Source organism: Lissotriton vulgaris, chromosome 2_1 (assembly GCF_964263255.1).
Source record: "Lissotriton vulgaris chromosome 2_1, aLisVul1.2, whole genome shotgun sequence".
Lineage (NCBI taxonomy): Eukaryota > Metazoa > Chordata > Amphibia > Caudata > Salamandridae > Lissotriton > Lissotriton vulgaris.
Genome location: NC_141687.1, coordinates 921,837,903 through 921,853,511, shown reverse-complemented (window position 1 = coordinate 921,853,511; position 15,609 = coordinate 921,837,903).

Below are 15,609 nucleotides of genomic sequence, written 5' to 3'. Positions count from 1 at the left end.
ACATTTACATTCACCACAGGAAGTATAGGAACTTGATTCTGAGGAACAAGGACACCAGGTTGTCCAGCAACCGGCAATTGAACATTCGGTATAAGTTGGGCCGCAGCACCTTGTGCATACGGTGGAGGCGAACGTAACAGATAAGACAGCAGAGGATCGTTTTCGGAATCCTCCAGTATCTTAGCCATTTTCGATGGCAAGGCAGGATAGCACTTGTCAATCGCTAAGTTATGCTCTCTAATGGCTACATCTATGGCTTTCTCACACTCGTCAGCCTGCAACTGTTTAGTCGCTTGCTCTAGAGTTAACTCTTCTAGTTCTTTTTGCTCTTTCTTCAACCTTTTCATTTCTCTCTGTTTGGATTCTTTCCGCCAATAACGAAAAGAGTCAAACATTGCCGGCCGGGCTTTCTTCCTAAACAATTTCGCTTCTAAATTGTCGAGAATCTCTTGTTCAAAACTACCATGCAGTGGCCAACTAAGGACACCATCCTTCTTACAATAACGGACCCATATCTTATTATAAGTTATAGGACCCACACCATACTTACAGTATAAATCATAAAGGGGAGTCCCAATCGGAGGAACCAGACAAGAATCCTCTAATTGTGAGTCACTGTTGCAACTAAAACAAGACAACATTTTCCGACTTACCATTTTCAGTCTGGAACACAAGACAAACAAACACGGAACAAATTGTGCACTTGAACCAAGAACTTAGGCCTACCAAAAACGAACTGATGTATCGATACCCAAAACTGAACCAAATAGATTATCGTAATTAGAACAACCAAAGATAATCTTACAAAACCAAACCAAACCAAGAACCGATCAAGGATTTTTAACAATCCTCACAAAAGTAACCAGCTAGCTATCACTAAATACTTAACTGAGTCACTGAAGACGTCACCAAGGAGAAAACCCGTCACGTTTCGCTGTACTAAGGACTGCACCACTTCGGGTCCAAGACAGGGCGACGGTCAAGGCAACGGCCCACTGCAGCCGTCCTGAACGGGAACCCTCGTGGAAGAGAACTTCAGGGCCACTTTTGCGATATGCCGGGATCGATGAAGTGGGGCGCCTCCCTCAGGAATCTTCACACGAAGCTTCTCGAACTCTTCAGGCTTTTGGACCGGTACCGAATGACGTCGCCCCACGTTGGGCGCCAATTGGAGTTCTGGACTTTTTGGTTTCGTCCAGAGGTGTCAGGGTACAACACCCAAAGACCCCGGAGTCCCACCTGCCTTGGTGCACAAATGAACAGAAACACGGGCTTCTCGATGGTGGCGTCAAAGACCAAAGGTTTATTACTGCAGGGACACAGAAGTCACAGAATCTACACACGGGCAGAATTCAGGAGACTGTTCGATTTGTACATTGAGGGTTGCTCCTTATATACCAAAAATTGTGCTCTAGGCAAATATTTCACATGTCGGTACATTCCCAAACCTTTTGTGTCTCTAAACAATAAATATTTGGCGTTACACAGGAACTGTCGATAATATCTGATACCAAACATCACGAAGAGGGGTTCCCACCAGTCCATCACAATTCCTTGTCAATATTGCATTCAAGAGCCGGACCGCCTCATCATAAAGTTCGTTACCTCCCCCTAATAAAGGCCCAGAAGGAAAGGAGCAGAGCCAGGTGCAGAAGATAGAAAAGCGGGATAAGAGATGTTTGTAGGTTGTAAATGGGCAAGGCTACCGGCTTCGACCGCCTAATCATGATCAGGTACAATGGACAGGAAAACCAGTTCAGGTGGGCTGGCCTCGGGCAGAGGAGGCAGCCTTTGTCGAGTCATGCAGCTTCAGCGTGATCTGGTTTAAGGTGCACGTGTCATGTAAGAGGTGAATCTCCGGTTAGGGCTACGTGTCCTTAATCAAAGTGGAGTGAAATGAAGTGATCAGAGGCTATTGCATATGTGAGGGCAAGGAAACACAAAATGGCGGCCATAATCTAAGATGGATGCCGTGTGTATATCAGAAATGTGTCAGTGGAAGGAGTGCTCTTGCTCGTAGCGTAGCGAAAACACTAGGATATACTAGATGGATCATTTGCGGTTCGCTGATACTAATTTTATGTATTTCCGACAAACTTGAAAACACGGGTTCAAGTCGTCACGGAACCGTCACGGAACCTCAGAGGGGGATGGTCCATGGATGAGGACTTCCGTCTTGTCTGAGTTCAGTTTCAGATGGCTGAGCTTCATCCATTCCGCGACGTCTTTCATTCCTTCCTGGAGGTTGGCTCTGGCGGTGGCGGGGTCGTTGGAGAGGGAGAGGATCAGCTGGGTGTCATCGGCGTAGGAGATGATGTTAAGGTTGTGTTGGCGTGCGATGGCTGCAAGGGGGCTCATGTAGACGTTGAAGAGGGTGGGGCTGAGCTAGGATCCTTGCGGAACGCTTCAGATGACTTCGGTGGCCGCGGATCGGAACGGGGGGAGGCAGACTCTCTGGGTTCTTCCGGAGAGAAACGAGATGATCCACTCCAAGGCCGTTCCTTGGATTCCGGTGTTGCTGAGGCGCTGTATCAGGGTGCGGTGGCATACTGTGTTGAAGGCTGCTGAGAGGTCCAGGAGGATGAGGGCAGCTGTTTCCCGGTTGTCGAGCAGGGACCTGATGCCGTCGGTAGCTGCGATGAGGGCTGTCTCGGTGCTGTGGTTTGCTCGGAAACAGGACTGCGAGGGGTTGAGGGATCTGTTTGTCTCAAGGAAGGTGGAGAGTTGTTTGTTGACTGTCTTCTCAATGACTTTGGCAGGAAGAGGGAGGAGCGAGATGGGGCGGAAGTTCTTGAGGTCCATGGGGTCTGCGGTGGGTTTCTTCAGGAGGGCACTGAGCTCGGCATGTTCCCAGCTCTCCGGGAAGGTGGCGGATACGAAGGAGTTGTTAATGATGTCCCGGAGTTGGGGTGCGATGATGGAGTTGGCTTTGTTGAAGATGTAGTGTGGAAAGGGGTCGGTTGGGGAGCCGGAGTGGATGGTTCATCGTGCGGGTGGTGTCTTCGGTGCTGACCGGGGTCCAGGTGCAGAGGGTGGTGGTGGGGGCGCTTGGTTCAGTGATTGGTTGCGTGGTCTGTGCGCCGAAGCTGTTGTGAAAGTCGGCAATCTTGCGGTGAAAGATCAAGGCGAGTGAGTGGCAGAGGTCTTGCGAGGGTGTGATGTTGTTGTTGCAGGCGCTGGGGTTGGAGAGCTCTTTAACAATGCTGTTGTGGGTGTAGTTGTCCCAACATTCTTTGAATGTTGTCCTTCTGGTGGTGCGGATCAGCTGGTGGTGTTTTCGGGTGGCGTTCTTGAGGGCTGTCATGTTCTCTGTTGTCTGGTCATGGCACCAGGCTTCCTCGAGGGTGCCGCAGGTTTTCTTGGAGTTTTTGAGGTCGTTGGTGAACCACAAAACTTTCTTGCTGCCGGGTCTGCTGGGAGGGTTCTTCAGTGGCACGAGGTCATCGGCGCAGTTGGTGAGCCACTGTGTGAGGTTGCGGGCTGCTTCGTTGGGGTCCCTCGTGTTGGTGGGAGGGTTCTGGCTGAGGGAGGTGGTGAATTGGTCGGCGGTGATCTTGCTCCAGCTTCTGCAGGGAACCTGTTGCGGGTGGTGGTGGGTCGTGGTTCTCCTGAAGTTGAAGTGGACGCAGCTGTGATCTGTCCAGTGTAATCTGGTGGAGTGGCTGAAGGAGATGTGCTTGCTGGAGGAGAAGATGGGGTCTAGCGTGTGGCCGGCGTAGTGGGTGGGGGTGTTCACCAGTTGCTTGAGTCCGAGGTTGGCGAGGTTGTCCAGCAGGGCGGTGGTGTTGCTGTCATTGTTGTTCTCCAGGTGGAAGTTGAGGTCCCCTAGGAGGATGTAGTCTGAGGAGGTTAGGGCGTGCTGGCTGACGAAGTCTGCGATGGCTTCGCTGAATTGTGTGCGTGGTCCCGGGGGTCTGTAGATGAGAGTGCCTCTGGGGGTGGTCTTGGGGTCTGTGTGTATCTGAAAGTGAAGGTGCTTGGCGGTGGTGAGGTTGTCGTTGGAGTTGGTCGTGATTCGGATGGTGTATCTGTGGACGATGGTGAAGCCTCCTCCGGTTTGGTTGATACGGTCACTCCGGGTGATCTTGTAGCCATCCGGGATGGCTATGGCGATGTCGGGGGCTGAGGAGGCGTTCATCCAGGTTTCTGTGAGGAAGGCGACGTCTGGTGATGTTGTGTCGAGGAGGTTCCAGAGTTCGACGGCGTGTCTGTGGACGGAGCGGGTGTTGAGCAGGATGCACTTGAGGTGAGTTTTGCTGGTGCCTGACTTGGCGGGAGCGGTGCAGGTTCGGAGGCAGGTGAATTTGCAGGCTTAGCAGGTGAAGGGTCCGTGGGTGCGTTTCAGGATGGCTCTGTAGCAGGCGGGGTTCCGGCCGGCGTTGAATGCGTGGAGGGTAACGGCGTCGTAAGTCCGTTGTGTGGGCTGGCATCATCAGGGGCCAGGGGTCCTTGCACTGGGCGCGGTCCAGGCGCAGATGGGCATAGACGGGCTTGCCTTTGGCGTGCCTTCGGCGTGCCAGCGGCGCACCCACTGCGTGGCAGTTTCGTGGTCTGCATAAGAGTGTTGACGGGAGAGAGGAGCAGCTGGGTGGCGGGAGCGGGGCTGCGAATGGGGTCACAGGAGTGTCAGGGGGGGCGGGCCGCAGGGAGGCAGCGGCAGGAAAAATGCTGTGAAGGAGGCAGCAGGAGACCGGGGGGAGCAGGCAGCAGCGGCGTGGGGGCGATATAACCTGAAGGCAGGGTCAGAGGTCGCTCCCTACGCTGCTGCGCGAACTCCTTAAGAGTGCTGACGGGAGGGAGGAGCAGCTGCGTGGTGGGAGCGGGGCAGCAAATGGGGTGACAGGGGTGTCAGGAGGGTGGGCCGCAGGAAGGCAGCAGCAGAAAAAATGCAGAGAAGGAGGCAGCAGGAGACCGGGGTGAGCAGGCGGCTGCGGCGTGGGGGCGACTTAACCTGAAGGCAGGGTCAGAGATCTTAAGCTTCATCCAGCTTAAGATCTTACACAGAGCATTCTACTCATGGACGAGGTTTTATGCTGTGGGCAGAGCCTCTACCACCAGATGCCTGAGGGGCTGCGGACAGATGGGGACCCTGGTGCATACCATAAGGGACTGCCCGAGCTTGGGGCATACTGGCAGATTATTCAGGAGCATATGAAAGAGGTAGTGGGGGCTCTGGTTGATTTGTCAGCATGAACAGTAAGTTTGGGCATCTGGGGGAAACAGATTCTGCAGCTATACTCCATGCTATTTTGTAATATTGCATTGACAGTAGCTAAGAGAGATATTGAACAGGCTAGGGCACAGGGCGGCCTCTGAGCTCGACATGATGTGTGCAGAACATGAACTGGTGTATGCAAGCGAAGCGGACAGTGTACCAATCACAGGGATGCCAGATGAAGTTTGTTAAAATATGGGGTCCGTGGTTGGAGATGAGAGAGCTCAAGGACAGACTGATGGATGTTGAGGATCTGGGTGCACTTGGACAGAGGGGAGGAATATGCTGGCCTGGATGGGGGGGGGGCTGGGTCTTCATTGTGACTCTTGCCTTCTCTGAATCGAACATATTTGCGAACCACAAGATTTCCTGAGGATGCCACGCTATACTGGTGTTAATTAGTGTCATTTCTGGTATGATGTATTTTGCGAATAAAATATTTATTTATTTTAAAAATAGTGTGGTAATCTAGACAAAGACAGGAAAAATTACATGCAAATTACCAAAAAAGTTACTATGGTTATCTATGATAATATGAAATTAATACAACGCATCCATATGTTGTGAGTCATTGATTCTCTTCAAATGCCCAGTGGAGGATAATCAGTGACCCTCTATCCATGTAGAAATCAATGCCTTATATGAACAGGAATACATGAACATGTCTCAAACAGGCCTCCTCAAGAGGGTGTAGCAAGAGTCTTATGGTTTCCAGCTACTATGCATTTATTATTATTCCTTCACAACTCTTTGTTAGACCTTACCCTTGCTTCAAATTCCCAATTCTACCAGCCCGCTTCTATACAAAGACTTCCAAAACCAAAATTATCTCTTGTGATTCTGAATATTTTTGTAAAATATTTGGCAAACCATTCCTTCCCAAATGTAAAATTTCAAAGGCAACCATTGGTACTAATAAAGCTTTGATAATTAGTACAGTTGTGTCATTTACAGTGGATAGTATTACTTTAACATTACACATTAGTTTCCTATATACCAATATAGTTCTTTAGGACTTTATAAAAATGTCTCTTTTTGTATGATCACCTCCATTGTTGTTACACTGATGCTGTTCGTTTTTAGAGTCCATACACTAGGACCCTACAAGCCTTGTAGAATTGGCTTATATATCAATCCCTTGTATATGGTACCCAATGTACCTAGGGTCTGTAAGATAAATTTCACTGTTAGATTGCAGCATCTATTGTGCCGCCATTACAGTGTCAATACAAAGCATGTCTTCAAGTCTACCCTGCAGTTTTAGCCTGAAAATTCAAATTTCGAAATATTCCTTTTGCCAGGCCATTTTAATACTTATAAGTCAACCCCTAATTTAGGAACAATATGTCCATTTGGCAGGGTGCAATTTCAACTCCGTGGCGCTGTGCATAGCCCCACTCTTCCCACTAGGCCCAGGGTTAATGAGAATGAGGCCCCTATGCACTTTATAATGTTCTGTGAGCAATACAATGATATTCGTAGGAGGTTTTAATTCTTATTTTAAGGGTAAAAGGCTTTATACAGGTAAAACCCGCCTTGCTATATCTTCAGTTGCTGACTGATCCATGGGAAATTGTTAATATTGCAAGTTTCTTAGTCGAAGCTGTTAGACTTAGGAATAAACGGCAACCGATGATAAATATTTAAAGAGGATCCACTTTGCCTACATGTTTATCTTTTTTATAGTTTTTATGCTGGCATTTTTAACTGTGATTTGTTTATTGGGGTGATTTACCGCTATATATGAACTACTGGATGCTAGGGCTTACAGGTGATGTAAGGAAATTTGTCCTTGTGATATTTTTCTTATTAGGTCGCCCATATTCAGCGATAATTTGTATTTTAGATGTTTTTATGATGTAGTGTATGTTGATATATGTATTGTACTTTTAAGTTTTTAATTAACAGAATGAAAAGGTTTTGATGATGATGATGAACTTTCCTATACCAAGTTTTTTAAAGATATGAAAAAGTAAGTTGTGAATCCCCCCTTTGTGCTTTCTGCATTATTTCTGTTTGTGTTCTCAAGCTCTGCATCTGTGTTCTTTAGAACTTTGAAGTACCAGGGTCCTCCATTTTGCTGTTGTGCTCATTAGGGCATATCTTTGAGGTGAGGTGCACAGGGCTAAAATAATTGCACCTTGTCTTGTTGCTCAGTCCTTCTATACTCAGTTGGGATCTTCATAGCTATGTATTTCAATAGACAATGGTAATACTCCTAGAATTATTTGAACAGTCCAAAAGTTCCAATCTTATATCCTCACCTTCCAACAGCCGAGGTACACCTAGCACCTTGCCTTTTCTGGATCTCACTGTATTTTGCAGATCTTCCACTTTAGATTTTACTTCATTGACTGAAGAGATTGCAAAGCCCTTGCATGTTTTCTGATCTTGCAGTGTAGTTGGATGCAACTGGAGTTGTACATCGGTGTTTACAAATCTGATGAACCGATAAGTCACCTCACTTGTTACCCTCCCAAGTTAGCATCCATCGGTGTCACTGACTGCCCTTCGCTGACATACAATCACATATTTTTTTTAAGGATATATGTATGTCTTATAACATTTCATACAGGACTGTTTCTCCCTGGGTTAGATTGGACAGTTCTAGGTCTGTTGGGCTGCAGCTTTCTCTTTCAGAACCCAGTGCAGAAGGTCAAAGGGAGAAAAAATCCTCTTGTCTCTGAGATTTGGCTTTATTTTCTTTAGGAGGTCTTAGTGAAGTTGACGGTAATCCTTGTGCATGAAGCCGAACTCCCAAATAAGCAAAACAGGTATTGGTAGGACTCGATGTATTCTCTGATTAGAAGCTGGTACATGTACTACAATCATGGTGCCGAGGGAGGTGTCAAAGGTCTCATGCCCAGCTCTGTACCTCATATCTGAAGTACCAGGCATTCCTTCATACCACACTGTGCTACGTGCCATGTCTCCTAAGGAGATCCAGTAGCGTAGCACTGTGTATCTATGGTGCCTGTGCAGGGCCCTGTGAGAGGGACTGAAGGCCTCTGGTTTAAGAGCAGGGATCCACTAGTCCACCGCATCAGTTACCAATCAGACTGGCCCCCAATCCAGGTCCCACCCACTTACTGGGGTGCGATTTTACAAGAGACTTCTTCCTCATGCAGAGGGGTCTGCCTCATTCAGAGGGGGTCTGATTGCATTGGATCTTTTCCTGTGGCAATCCGGAGACTTAGGTCCTAAACCACCAAATGGTTTTGTGCACCTCCGCTTCCTGCGTTATCAGCCATCCTGTAACATCTTAGGAAATGGGAATGGAAGCTCCACCTGGTCTTCAAACAGAGCCCCTCTGAAGCCCGGAGAACAGGTGGCCATCTTGGAGTGTGGCCCGTTCTTTCTCCTATTTCTCTTTGTATTTAAATTGTGCCCTTTCAGTGCTTTTAAGTGTACAGTTTGCAAATGGACCTGGGTATGTTCATGTGAATGTGGTAGCAAAAGTGTAGGTCATAGACCTTTAGTATCTGTGATGGTTGTGTAGTTGTCCCTTCCAATGCTGATACTTTGCTTAATCTGATAATCCTCAAATGTTCGCTAATATACAATATTGTAAGGGATACTTTAAGAATCCCTCACTTATTGTTTTCTCAATTAAAGGCTTGCATAGTTTAGAACCGCTTCTGATCTTTAGTCTTGTAAGGAGCTTATGGCCAATATGGTGTTGGAACTGAGCCCGTCCCAGAAGAATAATGCGGAGTCTTTAACAAGGAAGCGCATACTTATGGTCTAACCCTCGAACCAAGCCTTCAAAGCAGCTTTCCCGCAATTTTAGTCCATGAAACAATTACCTTGGACAATTGCCTAAATACTGTTAAATGACTAGGAAAGTCAATGTTGGAATCTGCTCAGGGCATTCCTCTCATAAACACTCGGGCTGCCAAGCATTCTGCATCTCATCCACCTTTAATTGAAGTCCAGATTTGCTGCCCCCTGGAAACAATTCTTCTTAAAAAATGATCTGCTTTAAACAAATGTGTACATACGTGGTTCTTAAAGACCTCTAATGAAGCAGTCTACTGCAGTGCTCCGCCTTTAGTGTTAAGTACTGGCTTTCAAAATACCAATAATGTTTGTCTTCCCCCAAGAGCCTTTTTTCTTCTTATCGCTCTTTGTTTATCAAATGAGTACTCTCTCACTTAAGATATTTATTTTAGAACATGTGTCTTGCACATCTTACCACGCACTTAGTCACGGGAAGTTACCTTTCAGTGACTAACCTAAACACAGAGCATATGGTTATCATTGTCTTCAATTAACGCGAGGCGCAGAGAAAGGTTCCCACACAGAAACCTTCTTCGAAATACACAGACAGCCGCAGTCGTAATTCGCTTTGATGCAGTATTCTTTTCAATTTAATGACATTTCTAATATATGACAAAAGCATTTATCTTATCGTCTACTTCTTTCCCTCGCCAGTTTTCATTCATTAAAAAGCTATGTTCAAATATACTTTAATTGCCACACGCCCTTCCAATGAGCGTTTGTCCCACAAAATGGCCGGGGGTCATAGCTTTTCAAGCAAGTGGCACACCCTTGAGGGCACTTGTGAGATGACTGCCGGGCCTTTACCCCTCAGATTTACCAATTCAACAAACATTGCTCCAGAGACAGTGATAACATTGGCCCTCATCTCTTGTTTGGGTACTGAAATTGAGCCTTAATTGGAGTACAGAGAGCCATTCAGACCTCTGGGCCCGGTGCCAATGCACCTGGTGCACTATTGGCAGATACATCCCTGACAGGCACATGAATCAGCCAATATTATGAGGGAGTCAGCCCTTCAGTCAGCGAAGTGCAAGGGGAGCATACTTGGCAAACAGATATGGGTAGGACATTATCAACCAGAACTGTTTCGAAAGAATAGGCACTTTGGAGCATGAATATTGACAAGTTATTTTGTTGACAAGTCACACAAAATGTCACGAAGCAACACAGTTGCGTTTACTTTCTAATGTAAAAGGTATTTTTTTACCTGAAAAGGAACCCTTTTTTTCTGTACAAAAAAGGCGTTAGCGGCTTTACACCACTTTGCGTCCGGTGAGTGTTATTGTAGCATTACAGGGTGCCGCTCGAGGCTGCGAACTGTTTGCTGAGAGGGCTGTTGCTGCCACAACTGCGGGACTTGCCTTAGGAAAGGCTTACGGACCCTCCCACCTCCATTACTGATCTGAGGATTGCCTGGGTGTTTTGCGGGACTGCGAGGACCAGGGGGCCGAGCAACATCTCCACCGGCCGCACCTGGGTCCTCTTCCCGCCCCGCCCTCCCGCCCATAACAGCACCTCGCGGCCCCCGCTCCGCGGGGGCCGCTCGAGGCTGCGAACTGTTTGCTGAGAGGGCTATTGCTGCCACAACTGCGGGACTTGCCTTAGGAAAGGCTTGCGGACCCTCCCACCTCCATTACTGATCCGAGGATTGCCTGGGTGTTTTGCGGGACTGCGAGGACCAGGGGGCCGAGCAACATCTCCACCGGCCGCACCTGGGTCCTCTTCCTGCCCCGCCCTCCCGTGGCTACGTCCACTGACTTGGAGGTATAACATCAGTCTTCCCTTCCCGCAACGCGGGACACGCGCGGACGAAGCGCGGGTGAAGACCGGGCCAAGAGCGGGCCCGTTGAAACCCGTTAGAACCCGGAAGAAACCGGACCGGGCCATCCCCCTTGGCTCCACCATCTGAAGAGGATTCGACATCGACCAGGTCTGTGTACAGCATTGTATTATTGCCACTTAGCCAGAGGTCCCATACTTAAAAATGGCGGTCAGGGAAACTAGGAGCACCCTTGCAAAATCTGGAGCACAGGCACTGACTTGCCTGGGGACAATGGATAACTTTATCATCAGGGCCAACTCTGTTTTAGATAAAGAAATCCTAACCTTAGAGAGAAGGCTCTCGCAAGGCCTAATGAACTCAAAGCGCTCCTCCTTGGGGGCAATAGCAAGTGCCCCATCGCCAGTTCAGTTAGATGCACCGCTGATAACCAATGTATTAATTGCTACCCCACTAACATCAGCTAATGAGGGCTCCGATATGCCATCAGTAACCACTGATACACCAGAAATTCAGGGCGACCATATACTGCTCCCTAACATACCCTCGTGTTATACAAGACAGGGGACCCTAGTTATTTAGGATCATTTGAAAGAATTGAGATATACTAAATAGTATATAGCCTCTGTCCAGCCGGACAGGAATTTATTAATTCGGATTCTTATAATAGTTCATTATTTCACATTAATACAAAAAGTGGGCACGACCTGTGACCCACAGAAAACAAGACAAAACAAGTGACAAGAATTCATGTAGAAAACGCATCAGGTGGTCTGCACTATTATTCAGTAATACAGACTAGATTCATTTCTAGCAACCCATTGTTGGCAACATTATTGTGAATTCATGGCAACATATGGTGCTTTAAAGTCGACGACGTTTCGATGCAATTCAAAGATACATGCATCATCTTCAGGACAAAACTATTTAAGTCATGTTTGTCTTAGAGTTAATTTACACATAGTACATAACCTCTTGGTCGGCTAAGGCAGCCCTGGTTGGGCTGCACTGGGTTGATTACAAGTGAGCGTGAATGGGCTCGGGAGTTTTACATGGCATTTAGGGTCGGTCAGCACAAGGAGTTAACTGCAATTGGTCACTTGCGTGGCTCGTTTTCCAACGTGGTGCTGCCGGGTTTTCAAGAGATCGATCGTTTAGCAGGTCCTGCTCGATGGCTGGCCGACTGGGGTTCTGGCGGTGATCGCACCCTAACATACCCTCTGCTCAAACTTTTGTGAGAGATACCTCAGTTGCTAAGGTCATAGAGACAGTCTCACAGGGAGGGGCGACCAGGAAGAGAAAGCAGGGCCACAAACTAGTGGGGGGGAAAAAACAAAGGTCCCAAAGCATGACAACCTGCATACTCCTACGAATCTAAAAAAGGGAGGAGGTAAGAAAATAGTAACTCACCACGATAATCATAGGCCAGAAGTCACCCCCCTCCTGTCATGCAGCCTGACTACCACATCAAACACTGAAGGGGGTGGCGAAGACTCTGTGACCAGTAAGGATATGAGTTCAATTCTTGAAACCCTGATAGATCTTCTCGAAGTAAGGCTGGCCCGCTTAGAATCTAGATTTAGTTGCATTGAGGATGCTCTTAGCGCTTCACACAGAACAGTTAGGGAATATATCCACGGGCAAGGGAAAATGGAGGGAAGGCTAACCAGGATGGAGGATCTCCTAAAAGAGATCGCTGCCAGCACAAAGGTTAGGGGCCCCCTGCAGATTAACAAAGACAACGGTCCTGGGAGTACCCCAATGGGAACTTTAGGCCATTTACCTCCTGTGGCATTAGCCAGCCACCCTACGAACTCATTCCGCCCGCACTCACATCAGGCACCAATACCCATCATTAACGACCAGGCCCTCAGTGGACTACACAACATTGTTCCCCAACCCCCGCACCTATGGACCCCCCGATAATACCGGCACCACTGCCGACTTTAAGCAAATCTTTAGTGGCTCCCCCCATAAAAAAAACCCCACAGGTTGCTGTTTCAATTATCAATTCTGGAACACCTAACGATCGGCCTCACCCCAAAGGTAACAGGGTCATAAGAAGACCGGCGCACCTGCCACCCGGAGCTGCCCCGTACGTGGTGGTACTCACTGGAGTTCCCGAGCTTGCGGATGGTATTAATGAGTCTCCCTCTTCTCTAAAAAATAAGGTCTTGGACTGGCTTAATAAATTTAGACCTTTGCCACCAGGGCTGCATAATGAAGTGATCCTAGCAAGGAGGGTCCCCTGGGTGGGGGAAACAACAAAAAGGGGCTCGGGGATTGTGTCCTAGTCAACTTTAGAGACCCAAGAACAGTTGCATTTATTTGCAACTGGGTGGGTGGATCCCCTCACACGACCATTCAAACTATGCCTTTATCGGTCTTTTACCCCGACAAATAAGAGCGGTTTGCAGAGGGAGCTGATGAGGGTTGGTCTTGGGTGGCCCCTAGAAGAAATTACCAGGGGATAAGGGACCATAATCCTCTAGCAAATGGGGGGATGGGTAGATGGAGACAAAACACCCCAATTACCCATGGTGCCCAGTTCACCCACTTTAACAGGTTTGACTGTCTGGATGCTGTGGACTGATGGTATACTGCCAGAGGGAAGTCACTGGCCCTCTCACCCCCGAGGCAGGCTACAAACAATGAGGTAGTCCCAAAGGTATGTCCCCACACTAGCTCCAAGACCCCACCACAGATAATAGAGCGCCTTCCAATTAGAGTAGCCGTGTCACCTATAAGCTTAAGGGGTGGCATGCCTGCTAATGTGGGGAGTAGTTTGCCGGGTAAGGAAATGCATCAAGAGGGGGGAATGGGGAATCCCTCAAGACGGAATGACAGCGCCAGGGGGGCTGAACCTGGTGCCCTTCACATCTTATCATGGAATGTGGCGGGGCTACCAAACAAACTAAACACCCCAGACTGGGCTGAATTTGTTGCAAATTACGCTATTTGCATACAAGAGAAACGGTAACTGTTAAGATTAGAGCGCACAGCAGGTAAAGGAGTGTCACAAATTAATTGTCTGAAGTGGTGCGCAAAATGAAATGCAAGTCGGTTACCACGACATGAAATATGCTATAAATAGCTCAGACAAATTAAATATATTCCATCGAGCACTCAAAAAGTCCAATAGAAATCTTTTTCAAGTAATGTAGTAGTTATTTAATCTTGGAAGTTTCAATTCTTTTCTTCATTGAAATACAATCTTCAACATTGTCTCCAAACTGTGCAGCCAACACGTGTTTCGTCTAGTCTGATTCGACTAATGACTTCCTCAGGGCTGCAACCCAAAACAAAGTATAATCGTAATTATAACACTATATCATATTTCGATATAACACACTAGTCACTAAAACCATAGTCAATAGGGAAACATCCCAAAGCCAACCTAGTGTTTTAAAGAAGTATATGATGTAGTAAGGTTCTCACCACCAAGTGAAAGCTAGAATCTCCACAGTGGTCATAGATTACCTAAATGTGAAGCATTTTAAAAGTTATTATTTATTAAGTGTTACCTCTCATTATTTTTGTTTCATAAAAGAAAGGGTGCAGTATAACAGAGAGTAAGTATCAAAAACACGGAGAACGACCATGTTAGAGGGCGTCATACCTATATGCCTCCTCGCTGAGCCAGCCTTATCCAATGTCGTCCTTATGTCACAGTATTTCAATCTACAAAGTATTATAGTATTCAAAAGTCATTATGTATATATTTAACCTTTAAAAATACGAGGGTTCTCAATCAAGGGCACAGTCCGCTGTCTTACCTTAATGTCGTCTATTTTTTCATATAAAGGGCTTTATATTCTGGTGATCGTATCCGTCACCTGAAATAATCATAAGATCCTAGTATTAGGTTAAAGGATTTAGTAATATAATAGGTTTCCTTTCCTAAGTGTCTATCTAAATTAAACTAAATGTCCGTTCTCACCTAGTACAGGTAAATCCTCGCTTCGGATCGCGTCTCGTCGTGTCGGCGTCGTAGTATGGCGCCATCTTGCTAATCCTATTTATACCTGTTTGATGTCGGGATGCGCCATGTTAGTAAGATTAATGAATAAAGCTAACGTAAAAGCTCGAGTATAACATTTAAATAACAAATAAATAACAAGTAATATATATCAGTATACTTGTCACATAATGCGGAGTATTTAGTATTACGTGTATCAGTCAAATATTCATTGAAGTCGTCAAGCTGAGGAACACGTAACTATCAACTAAAATGTCCGTCATACCTCACGATAGATATTTGTTCTATTTTAATTATATTTCGAGTAGTCTCGTTATGCTAAGACTTAATGAAATTATCTAAATTATAATCCCAGGTAAAACGAACATGGATCAGAGAAAATCGTCCGCCATCTTGAAACAGTCAGTCTATGCGATCTTTATTGCCAAATTAAATCCTAATTTCTTAGCAATAGCAGTATATGCAACTTGCCGCCATGAATCTTTATATCAGTATACCAAACTTAAAATCCGTAGAATATCTGCTCGAATTACAGCATTTAAATGATATCGAAACTGTATTACTAACAATGTGCATCTCTATACCGTTATAGTATAGTCAAAGATGAGGTGATTAATCAAGTAAAGATTATCACTACATAATGATTGGCGCTACGTTGAGGCACACAAATAGTCAGCTCCTCGCCATCGTCAAAAAGTTTTGTACCCTAGTAGAGTAATTGCAAGAATATAGGAAGATTAGGTTGGGAAACGGATAGCAAAGTGGTGAAATCTGCTTATTTACTATTTACATCTTATACATCTGAATGGCTCTTGTTAAGTTAACACAACATTAGATCATCATTGAGTTATT